We start from the raw sequence: 16,422 nt of genomic DNA on the forward strand, positions 1-16,422 counted from the left end.
AGCGCTGGGAGGTGGGGCTCAGGCTTCAGCCCCGGGCCTCAAAGAGTCTAAGCCAGCTATGGCGAACCCATTAAAACAGGGTCCCGACCCACAGTTTGAGAACTGCTATTATAGTTGGTTGGTTGTTTTTTTTAATCTGTGACATGTACGTGATGCTGATGATACATTTTTGTTTGTTTTACATCAAATCATTTGGGGAGTCTTCTAAATTCCCTCTGGAGAGGGACCTTTGTTCAACAGCTTCACAATGTAGAGTGGTGGGAGGAGTCCTATTCTCCTTCCCAGCGGGCATTTTGCATTCTAGAAGTTTTCATGAGGAAAAGAGAATCCAGTGCAAAAGGATGTTCATTGTAAAGGAAATGCAGAACAATGAGGACTTACATTGCTGGGATTGCTCCCTCTGAACTATTGGTCCATGTAAGGCTGAGTCCCCCTCTTTGAAGAGTTTCACATTGTTCAGTACCCCTGTTTGACAGTCTTTACTTCACTGGGGTTGACTTCCACTGGTGGAGACCTGGCCTTTCATCAGATAGGCATGTTTAGAGGTGTCCTTTCTTTGAGGATATTAGCATAGTATAGGGTTCCGTGTTTAATGCCATGACTATAGTTTGAAGGCATTCACATTGTTGCCAAGGACTTTTTTTTGAAGATACTCATATTGTTAACATACTTGCATTGGAAATATGTCCCTGTAAAGATATCTATACTGGGGAGAGGGAAGGAGACAGAGTATTCAGAACTGCCTGATTTCTGCAAATACTGAGGACTTTGGGGTTTTTTTATTTTTCTTAATGACCATCCACATCACTTTTCAGTAAAAGAAAATATCTTCATGGAACACCACACAAAGTACCACAACAAAGTGTTATTCTGAAATATTTCCAAAAAGAAAAACATTTCTCTGTATGCCACTGACCATTTCAATTAAAGTCTTTGATTTATTTTACCACTCTAAGAATATTCTAAATCCCACGGAGAAGGAGACAGGCAATGACTTCATTAATAATAAGCACTACAGATAATGATTATATTTTATTTAAGAGAAAAACAAATGGACCAAAAATACACAGGATCCTGAACACACAAGTCAAAACATTGAGTTAATAGATGCAGAGAGCAGCAAAGAACACCACAGACAATTCTTGTCAAGATCATTATCAACTAACTAGTCCGAATTTCACTTTCATGTTCTATTTACTGAGATGAGTCAAGTCACAAACAAACATGCTGCCTTGTATTAGTAGGTACAGTTGTGGAGTATAAACATAAGGAAAATTCAACCCTACACTGGGATAGTCTTTTTTGAAGAGTTCATAGTTCATACTAGTGCTAATGGAAGTCAAATGTGTCCCTCATTCAGATTTTATATCCTTTTGAATAAGGCATGGTCCTTGTTCTCTTGTATTGCAAGGGTGACCCCCTTTTCCATAATGGGACTCCCTTCCATTTAGCAACACAGGAATGGAGGTTGCACCCCACACCCCCACGGCAGAGAACCCTTATTCTATTCAATATCACAAATGAATTTTATCAAAGGTGGTGATCAGGAAAAGGTCTGTCAAATTGTTAAATGTAAAACTTCCATTGTCTTTCTTCATTGAAAAATATATATATGTACCTAAGTTTGAGCCTTCACTGCACTTTTCCATTTTTTTTCTTCATGGAAAGGGGGCGGGGGAGAAAGAGTCCTTACATTTCCATGTCAGAGCCCTAAAAATCCCACTATTTTTTTAAACAGAGGACTATCTCAATTTTTGAACCTCAGTGAGTGATACACTTCAAATTCCCTAAATAAAATACTATTCACCGTCCCTATACTCAGCCTGCCAAAAATATCTATACTCTTTATAGAATTCCATCAACTTCATACTCTCCTGGCTTCAAAACCTGAACTTTGGCTCATTTCTTCTTAACCCAGCAAGCTTTCATCTCCTCAGCACCTTATGAAAACCAGGGGCGGCTCCAGGGCCCAGCACGCCAAGCGTGTGCTTGGGGCGGCATGCCACGGGGGGGGCGCTCTGCCGGTCGCCGGGAGGGCGGCAGGCGGCTCCGATGGACCTCCCGCAGGCGTGCCTGCAAAGGGTCCGCTGGTCCCGCGGCTTCGGTGGAGCATCCGCAGGCGACCGGCAGAGCGGGACTGGTGACCGGCAGAGCGCCCCCCGTGCTTGGGGCGGCGAAATCGCTAGAGCCGCCCCTGATGAAGACTCATCTATGACTCCCCTACCTAGCACCTGTTCCTAATAGCAGCAGTAGTGGTGGAAGGTGGGTTGTCCTATGACCTCTGCTGATATCAGTGGTATCAGGCAAGTCATCCTGCAGTGTCTGGCTGAGACTGATAAAGTGGGAGCACACATCCCTTCCAGTGGGGGCTTGGTGGTCAGCTGGTGAATGGGTCTCCTTTTCATTTCTTGAGGAGAATAGGCCTTCTCTGACCCGGACTGGCCTTCACCTCCTCTAGACGGTGTAGGGGGTGGAGGAGCAGGTCTCCTTGGCTCCTTTCCAAGACCAGTTTTTCATACTATTGGATGAGCCTGGGAAGGTATCAATGGAGAAAGATTTGCAGAAGCAGCTAGTGAACTCCCACTCAGTACAGTACCAATTTGGTCCCATGTGTTCTCCTCCTCAGCATGCTGCTGCAGTGGCAGGTTAGGGAATGGGGTTGGGGCTGCAGAGACTACACATGGTTCATCTCTCTTTTGCACCTAGAGAGACAGGGGGACATCAGGGTGCTGTGTAAAAAGGAAGTTCCCTTGCAGCTGCAGCCTCACTCACAGCAATATGGGTACGCTTAGATAGCGCTGAAAATTTTAACAGAGCCTTTTGCATTTTTGGGATGGCTGCAAAGAAGTGTTTTGCTCCCTCTCCCTCAAATGTAATCTAATGTCTGTCCATGATTATCACTCCACTATGCATAGGACTGGCATGAGGATACACTCAAAACTTAATTTACTCATTTTATATGTGTGTGGAGAGTGTGATCTTTAAACTATACCCACCTCCGGTTTACAGAATTAGAGCCCTGTTGCATATTCTTTTCATTCATAGCATTTGGTTTATATCGATTAACATTTTCAAGTCTATCTTTGCAAGGTATACAGTTAGACTTCCATTTTTGTTAATGAGAGTGGACATTTTCCTTTATAGGCCCTGCAGGTTGCCGGTGTTTAAAAACAGCTCACACCAGCCTCTTCCAGGTCATCAGTATGACTTCCCAACACGTACACACATTCACAAGGTCTTATGTCACAATTATCAGTCTAGTCAAGAACTACACAGGACTCTTTTTAGAGTTCCATCAGTGTGTTGCTCCTGAAGTCCAGATTCTGGCACCTTTGTCTGTGGTGAGTAGAACCTTAATGGCAAGTGATCCCATTGAAACAAAGGATTATTCAGTAAAGGTGGCAGAATTTAGTCATTAGTTGGCCAGAGAGGCTACCGTTCAATGCCATATTTGAGCTAACTGAATAGATGCTGCATAACTCCTAGCCGGGTATCAGACCACAACAGAAATCACCCATGCCTCCCCTATTTCACCTCGGCAGACAATTCCCCACATCTGTTTATTACTTCTTGTCACTAGTCTGTGTTATTTTCATGCCAGAATTAAACAGTATAGAGCAGTGGTCCCCAATGTGGTGCCCGCAGGTGCCATGGCACCCGCCGGGGCATTTATGTGCGCCCGCCTAGTGCCTAGCAGAGAAGAGAAGCTGCAGCCCCGCGCCTGATGGGGACAGAGAACTCCGGGGCTGCGGGCGTGATGTTCTCTGTTCCCGGCAGGTGCGGGGCACCACCTAGTGCCCAGCAGGGGAGACAAGCTGTGGCCCCGAGCCTGCCAGGGACAGAGAACTCCGGGGCTGCGGGCACTGGTGTTCTCTGTCCTCGCGGCTTATCTCCAGCTTCTCTCTGGATTCATATATTATGTAATATTAAATGATGATTTTCGTATTATTTAATGTACAAATACAAAATAAGCCTTGAAAAATTGTCGGTGCCCGCCACACTTCTGAAAACATGAATGTGCTACTGGCCGAAAAAGGTTGGGGACCACTGGTATAGAGGATGCATAGTGATTTAGGCACTCTCAGTGATCAGAATACTGAAAAGTGAATAAATTAGATTTGTAAACTGGCAGCTGAAAATAAGGAGTTCTCCTGCTACATCTTAGCAGAAGTAAAGGAATTAAAAGAGTAGGAGAAAAAAGTTAGATTTAAAGAAAGATTGAGTCTTAGGCACTATAAACAAAGTCTGCTTCTTCAAATATCCACATACCTAGCTTGCAATTTATGGCAAATCTCTACATAAAATTTCAACTGGACATTGCTGTTCAATTTTTGTGAATCCTTGTCTCTACATGGGGTTTCTAATTACACGCGTCTCTAAAATGTAGTATGGCTTACCGTTGCCAATGAATCTCTACTTCAACTGTTGATATCTATCATGTATCTTAAAGGTTGTGCAATCCTGAACAAGCTTCCTAGTCAGCTACTCCCCTGCCCCCAACAAACATAACCTAGGTCCACATAATAACTATGATTATTAATTATTATTATTATGTAAAGCATGCATAATCTTCAATTAATGGTGCAAGATCCAAGTTTATCCAACATTTATATTGTATATAATACAATACAAATCTCCATATAATAATTTAACCCAATTCTTATTACCCAAAAGTGACAGCTAAAGTTACAAACTACACCTTGTTCAAAAATACACTGCATATGACCATTATTTTATGTTTTGTTGTAGCAATTGCAGCATTTCATGGCCACACCTTAGTGAGCAGTCCCCAGCCAAAGAGCTTGCATGTAAAATGCCTTTCATATCACAGAAATGCTGCAATAGCCTCTCACAATTTTGTGCAATTTCCATTCTACTTTGTTCTTCGAGCAACTGAGTAAAATGAAGGGATATGACAAATATTACTGATCAAGAATGAAAAAATAACCTACATTAACGGAGAGAGACATCAGGACACAAAATCCTCCAAGGAGCATCATAAGTCCACGATTTCACTGACCTCCGGAATCTGGATTTAGATCTCCAAGTTAGCAGAAGGATATATAAAAATTCATGAAACTAAACAAATTAATTTTAGCTGCACATCTGAAGAGGCTCCAAAGCATAAATTATTCCTTAAAAATTAAATTGTAAGATCTTCCTTTTTACAGACAAACGTATCAGAAATAACTTGTCTGGAGAAAATGCATATTTTGAGCTTGACCATGCTTCCTCCTAAAGATCCAACAAAACAAACATGAAGAGCCTGGGGATCTGAACTCCTCCACTCTTTGAAACATGGTGGAATATTTTGTATAACATGTTTTAAAACAAACTGCATCCCATAGTGCTTTAAAGAGTTAAATAATTCAGGCCTGCCCATTGCATCAAATTACAAAATAAGTGTAAGTTCATTGTATGATGAATAAAATACAATATAAGGCATGTAATTAATTTCAGAGAAAAATTAAAAGGCATCAGCAAAAGAGGGAAAATAAATTCTGAGATATTTGAAAAGTGCTAGAGAGTTGATGAGATAAAGGGAAGCTGTTTCAAGTGGCGCAATCTGAAAAGGGAAAAGCATTTGCACTAAGGGTAGTAAGACTGCATGAAGGAACAGAAAGTTAGAGGAGTGGAGGGGGACTGGTAGGGAAGCAGAGACACAGGTACAAGTAAGCAGAAGAATGCAGATGAAGGATTTTAATTTATGATTGTTTAAAAAAAAATGTTTAGCATGAGAGGTTCTCGGTTATTTAACTTACTACATTTTTGCAGCCTAGATGCAGAACTCAGGCTGCTGGGGGTGCTCCTGACCCCCCTGGCTTCAAGTTGTTTCCATCATATACAGGGTTTACAGTTTGGTTCAATGATTCCCAGTACCTCCCCTATACAAATTGTTCCAGCACCCCTGTTTTTCAGAGATCCTTAAAGAAAAGGAAGGTCTTGTGATTCAGGTACCGGAGTGAGACTCAAGAAGACCTGGGGTCAATTCCCAGCTCTGCCATATGCTTCCTATGTGACATTGGACAAATTACTTAGACTCCCTGTGCCTCGACCCCCCATCTGTAAAATGGGGACAAAATAGTACATCCTTCCTCCCATCCACTGTCCATTTTGTCTATTGATATTGTTGTGTAGACTTTTTGGGGCAGGGACTGTGTCTTATTATGTCTTTCTACAGTACCTAGCACAACAGAACCCCAACCTTGGTCAGAACTTCTACCTGCTACTAACACACTTCAATGGAACATGACTATCGTGCTTCAAAAATTTGTAATGTTATTTTTTGATTTTTCCTTGTTCTAATTCTAATCAAATATTTAGCAGCTATACTCTCTGGCTAATAAATTCTGTACCAATACCAATTACACTTGGAAGTGCCCCATCTATTGTGTTATTTAAAGGAAAGACTAAAGAATTATATGTTTGCTGTAGTTTTGCCTGGATTCTTAGTTGATTAGAACTTGTTGAAATTTTTCCTATTTCGCTTAATTTTATTTATCAGCAAAAAACAAAAGCAAAGGAGAAAAATGTGAAATGCATCTTCTTTTTTCTGATAAGTATTGATACTGTTTTATTGAATTTAGATGTATAGCGGCTTGCAACATTGATAAGGACACAAGATGCCCAAAGAAAATGCATCTTGGCTTTTCATCCCCTCCCTGGATATTGAACATCATGACAACTGAGAATAAAGTTAGTAATGACTTTTTGACCATAACATTCTTGAAGAAATTATATGTAAAGGAACAATCATAATTAATGAGTCCCCCTCTGTTCCCCTTTCTGGGGGAAAAAAAGTATATACATATGCATGGAGAGTAACAAATACATCAGAGAAACACATGGCTTTGAAAAAAAGACACGTCTGCCACATTCTTCTTCTGAATTGTGGGAATGGGAATGGTAGCAATGCAGTAGAGGACAAGCCTAGCTAAAAGGTGAGCAGACGGAGCATCCATGGGAACTAGAGCTCAAACATTATAGATACCTGTGCAGCCACAAGAACTTGACAGCCATTCTTCCTCCCCCATCCCCCAAACACACACACCCCTCCATCTCTGACAGAACAGTTAAAAGTTGCTAAAATGATGCATTGGCATTTGTTTCCCCCAACTTGCTGTGTGCTCCCAACTCTTCCATTAGCACTGGAAAGTCATAGAGGAGAAGAGTTTATATAGACACAGTTGGCATTACATCATGCACAGACCTCATTCTGGCCTTGTATGCAGGGGTAAGTGTCACCTCGAGTATATGGCCCCCTCAACATGAGCAGAACAGATCAAGGACAGAGTATACCCCTATACATCTTCTTGTAAAGCAATCCGACATCTTCACTGATGCATCAGTGCTAATTTATTTTTTTAATATCTGCTAAATATGATTCTTTAGTTCCATTTGCAGCCCACATAGTAGTCCTAGGTAATCCTTCCTGTTATTTATTATTATACCATAGTAACTAAATATATTAATATATAATACCTTGGTCAAATATGATAAAAATATACTAATTTATTTTGACCTATTCTTTGTCCTTCCCCAGCAATTGTATCAGAACCAGAAATGGGTTTGCAATTGTCTACAATATTTTGGATTATATTGTGCTGAAAGCAGATAAATGAGAGCATATATTCTGACAGTGTACTTTAATATGCCTTTTTTAAAGTTATTATGCTTACTTTACAGATCTATGTAGACAATATTTTCTATCATTTGAAGGTGGTCTTAATTTTTCTGATTTTTTTCTGAAAGCATGAAAGTCAAACCTCCTTCCTTTAAAACATGATGGATTATGAAATGCATGATTTATAAGTGATAAAACTATCAGAGATATTTCCAGGTTCACATTAAAATTGGTGGCCTACTGTAAAAAGTGAACAGTTTATTTGATGTGTTTCTCTTAAAGCTTTTATGACATCATACACTTTTCTGACTCCATGACAAGTATTTTCTAACACATTAAGCAAGCTAGTTCAAATTATTCTTAATGTTATGCCTCTGGTAATAAATTTTGAAGGTGGCATTTCACCTCAGAAATGGAAGAGTATTATTTTACACAGAAATATAATTAAATTGTTTGCTCAAATGACCTCCACACCTTGAAGGTTGGTTTGCACCGCAACAATTCAGTATTTTACTTTCAGTTGCAGTAAAGTAAAAGTTCAATCACATGAATGGTTGCACTGTCCTAATTCCCCATCCCTGTTATTAAAACCTACATTACTATAACGTTTAATATAAGAAGACCAATCAGGATGTCCTAGGTAAAATTCCCCATTGATTTCAATGGGACATTGATCAGGTAAGTGTTTGCACTATCAAACCCAAAACTGTAAAAGGATCATCTGACCATGAACAATTTGACTATTACTTATAAAGTTGATATGATGGCTGTCATCATTGTAATTCACACACTATGGTCTCATTCATCAGAAAAAGTCCATCACATTCTCTTTACTTTTGGCCACATTGTGACACCCAGGCTGATGCTAAACGGGGCACAGCATCACAAGAAGCCCCATTACAGTCAATAAGACTCACCGTAAGTAAAACTGTTACTATCTGATCCTTATTCTGTAAATCAGTCTTTTCAACCTGTGGTACATGGACCCCTGGGGGTCCGCAGGCTATATCTAAGATTTACAAAGTAGTCTGCATCTCCATTCAAAAATTTTTAGGGGGTCCGCAAATGAAAAAAAGGTTGAAAACCATTGCTGTAAATGACAGTCAGAATTTGTAATATGTTCCAAGTATATCTACTGTGTTCAATACAACAAAGAGTTCAACTCATAATGCAACAAAAATATAAAACACTGCAATGTACAGGAAATTTAAAATGTACCAGTGTGCTGTTGATCACAGGATTCACATGACATATGGAAGCCTTATTTTCACAAATCTAGTGAAATCACTGCTTTTTGCCAATTAGGTACTGGATAAAAAGAAGCCTGAAAGCAATTGGATGTTCACATATTTGATTTGGGTATTTTAGCATAGAGTGAGAACAATGGGACAAAGACAGCAAAACTTGGTGATCCTGGAACAAAAATTGTGCATTTAAGTGAGTTTCCCCCCCCCCCCAACTTGGACACACTTCCACTGTCCGTCCTTCGATTCACAAGCTTGAGGACTTCTGGTTTAGAAAAAGGTAGCTTTTACCCATCTGGGGACTTTTCCAAGCTCAAACGGCTTTAATATTTATTAAATGTTTATACAGTACCTGCAGTTGATATATTGCCTAAAACAAAACTGGAAACATATCAACAAGCACTAAGACATTGGAGGGTTTTTTTTGATGGTTGGGGTTTTTTAGTAGCTTGCCTTCCCCCCCCCCCACCGCCCCTTTAAATTGTGAGTCACCACCTGGAAGGAAGATCAGAAGCAGATGTCTTATTCACTGCAAGTACAATAAAAAATGTGCCAGTTTCTCTGTGGGCAGCTCTTTATGTTTCACTTACCAAAAAAATTTACTTTTCCTCTGACAGTTTAATATACAGTATGTGAACGATCACAATGAAATTTTGCCATGAAAACAGTGATATACAGTTACTGTATCTAGAAACCTATATTTGCTTACAAATTACTCAGAAATCTATTGCTTTACAACACTAGCGATCCAAAACATAAATGTGTTCCCAGACATTGCTGCGTGTGTGTGTGTGTGTCTGTCTGTGTTTCAGTTAAAACTGTGTTGTATTATATCTGTATAGAAAAAAAAAAACCTCATGGCTTCTTGAAAATGTAGTAGAAAAAATAAAACAGTATCTAAGATTTTCAACCATGTTTATCACAATGGTGACTAGCCACTTAATCTTAAAATTCCCGTAACTGATGCCTATAAAATCTAAAGTCTTGTTTATTTTATTTATTCCGGCTTTCTCCATCTCCCTACATTAAGTTCCTTTTCTCTTAGTAAGAATCAATTTAGGAGTAGAAATGCAAATAAACAAACATCATATGACGTGTTTTCAGATACTGGCTTATCATATTATTTAGGTATCTAGATATATCTAAAGTAATTCCATTAAATATACCATTGTATGATCAAAAATGGTAAACAGATTTTAAAAAGGGACAGCTTTCCAGTAATATCCTTCTTCTAGAATAAATTAAAGAATGGATTGCTGAAGTATTACTGGAAAGACTGGAAATTGTGTTAATAAAAAGGAAGAGCTAGGTACACAAAACTGTAGTATAATTAACAAAAAGCTTGTGTTAGGACAATTTTATGAGGACCCTGTGGAATTTTTTTTGCAGAAGTGTCACTCTCAGCCAGAATCTCTTTTCATGAGCTTTATGAGCAGATATGGCAAACATTAATGTAGATGTTTTGTGTGTTATTAGATTCCAAACAAAATAAAATCAAGCTAAGAAAAGATATACAAAACATTATACTTACAAAGAAACCATATGCAGGAAAATGCTACTGACAAATTTACATAGTGTACATCCACCACATGTTCTAATCCATAGAATCTACAATTGGAGGTACTCAAACTGGAAACCCAATTCAAGCAAATATAAGTAGCTGCATGTAAATGTTATACCTAGGTATTTTGGGCCTCCGTAGACAAACTGGTACAAATTCCGCAAGAACAGAATGCACAAATAAGTTATTCACTGTCCCAGTAAAAAACAGTACCATAAGCTTCACCTGTCTTTTATTTTTCTAGAAAAGCATACACATCATTATAATATTGACCTTTCCAGCTAGCAAGCAGTTAACCTTATGGTGGAATCTGCGCTACTGCCCTATAATAAGTATCCTACTAGAAACATTTCTTAACATGGAATTATCAACTATCCAATTCATAACTTACAATGGCGTACCAATGGGTGGGTGTGTATGTGTATATATATATATATATATATATATATGCTATCCATAAAAAACTAAAATTATCAGTTATCCAGACCATTGATTACTTCTGTCAAAGGTGCCTTGTTTGCCAGTTAGGCACAATTTTTTAAAAAAATTTAAGCAAAAATAATTGTAAAATTGTACTACTATACACACAACATGATTTTTAATGTAGTTTTATTTTTATCTATGTCTTTCTGAAAGCCATTTAGACAGCATATCAGAAGTGCTAAAACTTTGAAAAACAAAGCAACAGCAATAAGACAGAAAGCATTGTCTGTTAGTTAAAGCACAGGAATGTGAGCTGGGACAGGGTTCTTTTTCAGGCTGTCTCACAAACTAGCTATGTGAGTTTGGACAGGTCGCTTAATCACTTTGTGCCTCAGTTTACCCATCCTTACAATGGGGAAAGTCATACTTACCTGCACCACAGGGATGGTATAAGGCTTAATTAAGCAAACTTTGGGATGGAATGTACTACAGAAGTGCACATTACCATATGCAAAGATATGCTTGTCTGTATCTAGTGTTTCTAGGACTTCTTCAGAACCGCTCACTTTCCACTGGAATGTACACAATCCTTCGCACTTATGCCTTTTAATTTAATACTGTATATGTTTCATTCTTCAGGATGAAAACCAGTGACACGCTTGCTTGAGTTACTACCTGCACAGAACAAAACTTCACATCTAATAAATGAATGAGCAAAGGGACGAAAAGATTTTGCAAGTTGATTGGTATTGCAGTTACATTAATTTTCAACTGACCAATCTTTAATAATAAATTACTTGAAAATTAATAGCATTCCCTTTAAATGATCATTTGAGTTACAAATTCTCTTTACATCTAAATAAAGACATTGGGCTAAAAAGACTCCCATTGTTTTCAACAAGCTTTGTACCAAGCTATTATTTTGTGAGTGCTCCCTTGCACACACTATATAGTTCCTTACTCAGCAACTAATCCCACAGAAATCCATGGTGCTACTCATGGAATAAGCGGCTACTCAATGTGAGTCTGGATAGTAGAATCTGGTACATTATAAATGGCAGGCCAGATCATCAGCTGGTGCAAATCAACACAGCTCTACTAAAGTCAATGGCGCTACACCAATTTACAGCAGCTAAAGATTCATCCCGGTATTTGTGACACTGATGCAACCTTTGGACCAGATCCCGCAGTCCTTCTATGTACTGGGAGCTTTGTGTGCACAAGGAACTCAAGATTACACTCTATGAGAAAGTGATTCTTGAATTAGTGTTCCTTTTTACTCATAATTCTAAGCTAAAATACTTGATTAAACCATATTACACTCTAACTGTGTGGAAACCAAGAATACATTGTAGTTTAAAACTTCTTATATCCTTTAAGTTTTCTTTTTTCGCTACCCCATATTAGTGTTTTTTTAGGCCAACTTGTGCTTGCCTTACTCATGCAAGTAGTCCCATTGATGTCTTTGGGATAACTTGCATCCTTAGAGCAAGCTCAGTTTGGTGTCTGATTACTCTGCACGAGTCAAGGTTCAAAGACTCTTTTGTACTATAGTTGTGTTATTTCCTACAATGAGAATTGTGTTAATTTTCTCATTGATTTAATTCTGTTCTTTATATTGTCTATGTCACTTCTTTTCCTAGGGTCTGATCTCACAAATCCTTGCTCAAGTGAATATCCCTTACTTGCATACTTAACTCCAAGGCAATCACCAGGACTACACAGATATAAGGACTAGTTACACGAATGTTTGCAGGACTGGACCCTAAAAATTACTTAGACCAATATTTTGTAATACTGTAGGGACAGTAGCAGGAGAACAAAATTATTTTATATGTAACATCTTTAATCAAGGACTAGCCTCTTTATACAATGGATACGTGGATTGCTGCAAACAGCCAATGAATATTTTTTTGGTTACAGATTTATGGAACACTTCCCCATAAAGAAAAGCATTTTAAAAAAGAGTATCTAGACATATATTTGCATACTGCTATTCACTGTAATAAAATCTATAGGTATTTTCTTTTCCTCACATATATCACTAGAGGTTTAGAGTTGTTTGCTTTCTGAAAATATTACATGCTATGTGGTATTCATTGAAACAACTTTTAAGTACTGAAAGGCAGAAAAACTCAGAAACTTCTGCTTCTGACTGCTATCGCCATAAAATGTACACCATTTAAACAATAGAAATGAGCACTAAATTCACAAGAAAACATGTACATTTAAAAATATTTCTTATAATAATGTTATTTCATCATTAAACATTTCACCATGAAATGATCTGCATCAAAATGGGATAATTTTCTTTAGATGATATCTTTGTATAATGTCAGAATATACAGATTAATCAATAGTTCCGTAAAACAACAATTTCTATCCACCGTTTACGTCTTCTACAACTTTTAAGGTACTTTTTTATTTTTTAAAAATTCTTTTTAGACCATCCCCCCCCAAAAGGGTTTATTTAAAACATCAACTCAATCAGCTTTTTGTTATAATTGAATTTTCATTTTATCTTAGACTAATATAAATATATTGAAAGGATTTGAATAATAATCACCATATCCCATTGTCCACCTTTACCTTTGCAATTTTCCTTTTGCAGTATCCATAACCAATCATTGCTCTGCTCTTCCATTATGCTTCCTTCATTGCAGAGTGAGGAGCTTCTTCATTAAATAGCATTAAAAATAGAACACACCCAAACTCCCAAGCGGAGCATGCTCTAACAGTGCTAATGCCACAGTTCTCAAGGTAACCATGCTCAGTTGGGAACTGAGAGGCAAAGTCAAGGTGAGATAAGTAATTTGCAAGCCTAATTGTGCACACAAACTTGCCTTGATCCATGATGAAGACTGTTAAAACAAAAATTAGTGTGCAGTTAAATTACGTGACCGAAAAGTTGAAGGCCAGCTTAACAATTTTCCCCTCCTCTCCACCCCAACAACTAACTTTAATTCTTTGTACTTGGTTAAAATTTGCAAAGACAATTTTGGAGGATTGTAAGAGAAATACATATTGATTCATACATCTAGTTAAGTGCAGTGTCAGAAGCATCACAGCGGCAAATCAAACCACCTACTGTGTTGATATCTGCTCATTTGGTTTCATTACTCGATATGTTTACAGGACTGTCATGTTACAGTAACACTGGGATGCATTTAAAAAAAAAAAGCAATGTATACACCTGGGGAGCAGGGAGACAACAGACCCTATAGAAACATGAACCAGAAATGTGGGGATATTCCAGGTGGTTGAAACAGTAAGTAAAATAAATAACAATAACAACAACATTAACAAAGTTGCACAAGAATGGGTGCACAGAATGAGTACATGCCTTGTTTATATCTATAAACAATGCAGTTGAAACAATACACATTCAAATATGCAAAATTTTAATAGCACAGTAACATTCACTGTTTATGAACATGGTAAACTGCTAAAAAAATTAACATTAAACGTATGGCTTCCAGACTATTATTCTCTTGCATGATCACAATATTATAAAATAATGATGCTAACAAAGCACATGGTACATGTTTTGCCAAACAAAATTACTATCCAGTAATACTCAAGTATTAAACCGTCCCAAATGTTTTTCCTTCTAGCAAAGGTAATGCAAAAATTATCCCAATTTTTTCATTAATTTTCACAGGTAAGTTTTAAAGCTTTGATTACTAAAACAGTTGTTAGAATGACTACGTCTTTCTGTATTTCTTATTTAAATTGCTATTTGAAATTTCCCTATAAGGTTGAATTCAATTTCTGAAAAGCAGACTGGGGCTAATTATTTTAACTTACTAAAATTGGACAATTACTATTACCCAAAATGCCCTACCATAAAACAATGCCCCTGAAAGATCCTGCAGCACCTATTACCACCTCGGTCATCTTCACGTTTGTATTCCCCCCAGTTTTAATGTAATTCTTAAATTATCTGCCATCTGTTATTTATTGTGCAACGCAAATGAAACATTTATGGTCTGAATAATAACACTGCATATAGCATCCACTTTATATTTAGCTATCAGAAATGTGTCCGACCTCACCAGGAAAACTTTCTAAACATCTGTCCATATCTTTCCATGTGAACTCTACACAAGGTACAACACTACATACAACATCAAGAAATAAATTTAAAAAGTCCTTTTAATGGCAAATTCATATTTTATTGTGTAAAAACCTAGATATTACAGTGCTCCTGTGCAATACTCAGTTACCAGTCTAGCAATTTCAGAACCAATATCCCCCCTGCCACTAAAATATGAATCTAATGTTGTAAATATCACATCGTAAAGAAAGAGCCTTGAAGTGACCATAGATCATTGCATACTGTATGCAATAAACACGAACCTTTGTTCTATTTCTCTGCTCTTCGATCTCCAACACTTAAGCCACTGCTGACCTCAAAAATTAAAAATTTGGGGGAGGGCGAGGATGGTTTCAACAAAATGACAGAAAACACATGCGAGGGGTGGGGTGGGGGAAGACAACATCGTAACAACAAAGAACACACAGCACACGGATGCCCACAGCGTTTTGGATTTACCTTGCCAGCACCCTGGATCTGCCCCCAGCTTCTTGGTGGTGTGGGGCTTTTTTGGCGTGTGTGTTTATGTGGCGGCAGCTCTGGTGCTGTTACAGTACAGTGGCTGTCTTCCCGAAAGACATGGTCTCTGCCGCCGCCTCCTCCTCCGCCTCGCCCCCTTTGCTACTCGGGAGGAGACGCTACTTCTCTGGGCGCGTGGGGCTGCCTGACTCGCCGAGCGGGCTCCCACTGCCTCTCTGTCTCCCTCTCTCTGCTGCGCCGCTGCCTGTCCCGCCCTCTCCCTGCCCTTTATGGGTCCCTCTGTCTGTCCTCCCTGCGCTGCCTGTCCCCGCGCTCTAGCCCCGGCTCTGGCTCTTATCGCGGGCTGTGCTCGCTCTCTCTCTCTCCCCGCTCGCCCGCCCGCCTGGCCCCTCTGCGCTGCCTCTCTCGCACTCTGCGCTGCCCGCCCGCGAGGCTCCCTCTCTTTCTCCCTCTCCCCGCCCACGCTGCGGCGCGCGGCGCCTGGGACCCGAGGCAGCGCGTTCTGCTCGCGCCGGCTCCGCTCCGCTCCCCGCGCGCTGCCCCGGCTCATGCTGGCTCGACCCCCGGCCGCCGCCGCCAGCCACTCCGCCGCGGCCGCTGCCATTGGCCGGGTCGTGCCCCCCCGCCAGGCCCTCACCCTTACGCCGCGGAGAGGGAGAGGCGCTGCCCGAGCTGCGGCGTGTGTAGTGTGTGTGTGTTTCCTGCACGTTGTGCCAGCCATTCACGCTGCCCCCCGCCCAGCCCCAAGCAGACAAAGCCCACGGACACACTAATAAGGAGAAGGCTCATTAATCTCTGGCAATTTCTTGGGTTTGGCTCACACACACCCCCTTCCTTTCCGCACCCCTCCACCCCACTCCAAAAAAAAAAAAGTGGCCCCTTGACGCTGGTAGACAGTTTAGCGCAGGTTTGGCGAGAGGAGGATTAATCACTATTGTTGGTGGTGTTGCTCCGTGAAATTTGACAGCATCTACACTGATCAGCGGAGCTGGTG

At 39.6% G+C, this 16,422-nt stretch overlaps 1 protein-coding gene across 7 annotated transcripts in view; it reads right to left on the reverse strand.

The window, feature by feature from the left end:
- ARPP21 (cAMP regulated phosphoprotein 21) overlaps positions 1–15,564 on the reverse strand; it is a 185,764-nt gene extending 170,200 nt beyond the window's left edge. For 3 of the 7 annotated variants that reach the window (XM_045006977.1, XM_045006971.1, XM_045006972.1), the window contains exon 1: positions 15,408–15,564. The gene's annotated coding sequence lies outside the window, so the exon portion shown is untranslated. Of the gene's footprint in view, positions 1–4,952; positions 5,030–15,211; positions 15,231–15,407 lie in introns of those variants that run through there. The other 4 variants (XM_045006974.1, XM_045006979.1, XM_045006978.1 and 1 more) reach the window with 4 other exon arrangements.
- Between the last annotated feature and the right edge of the window lie 858 nt (positions 15,565–16,422).

Source organism: Mauremys mutica, chromosome 2, assembly GCF_020497125.1.
Source record: "Mauremys mutica isolate MM-2020 ecotype Southern chromosome 2, ASM2049712v1, whole genome shotgun sequence".
In the NCBI taxonomy this organism is placed as follows: domain Eukaryota; kingdom Metazoa; phylum Chordata; order Testudines; family Geoemydidae; genus Mauremys; species Mauremys mutica.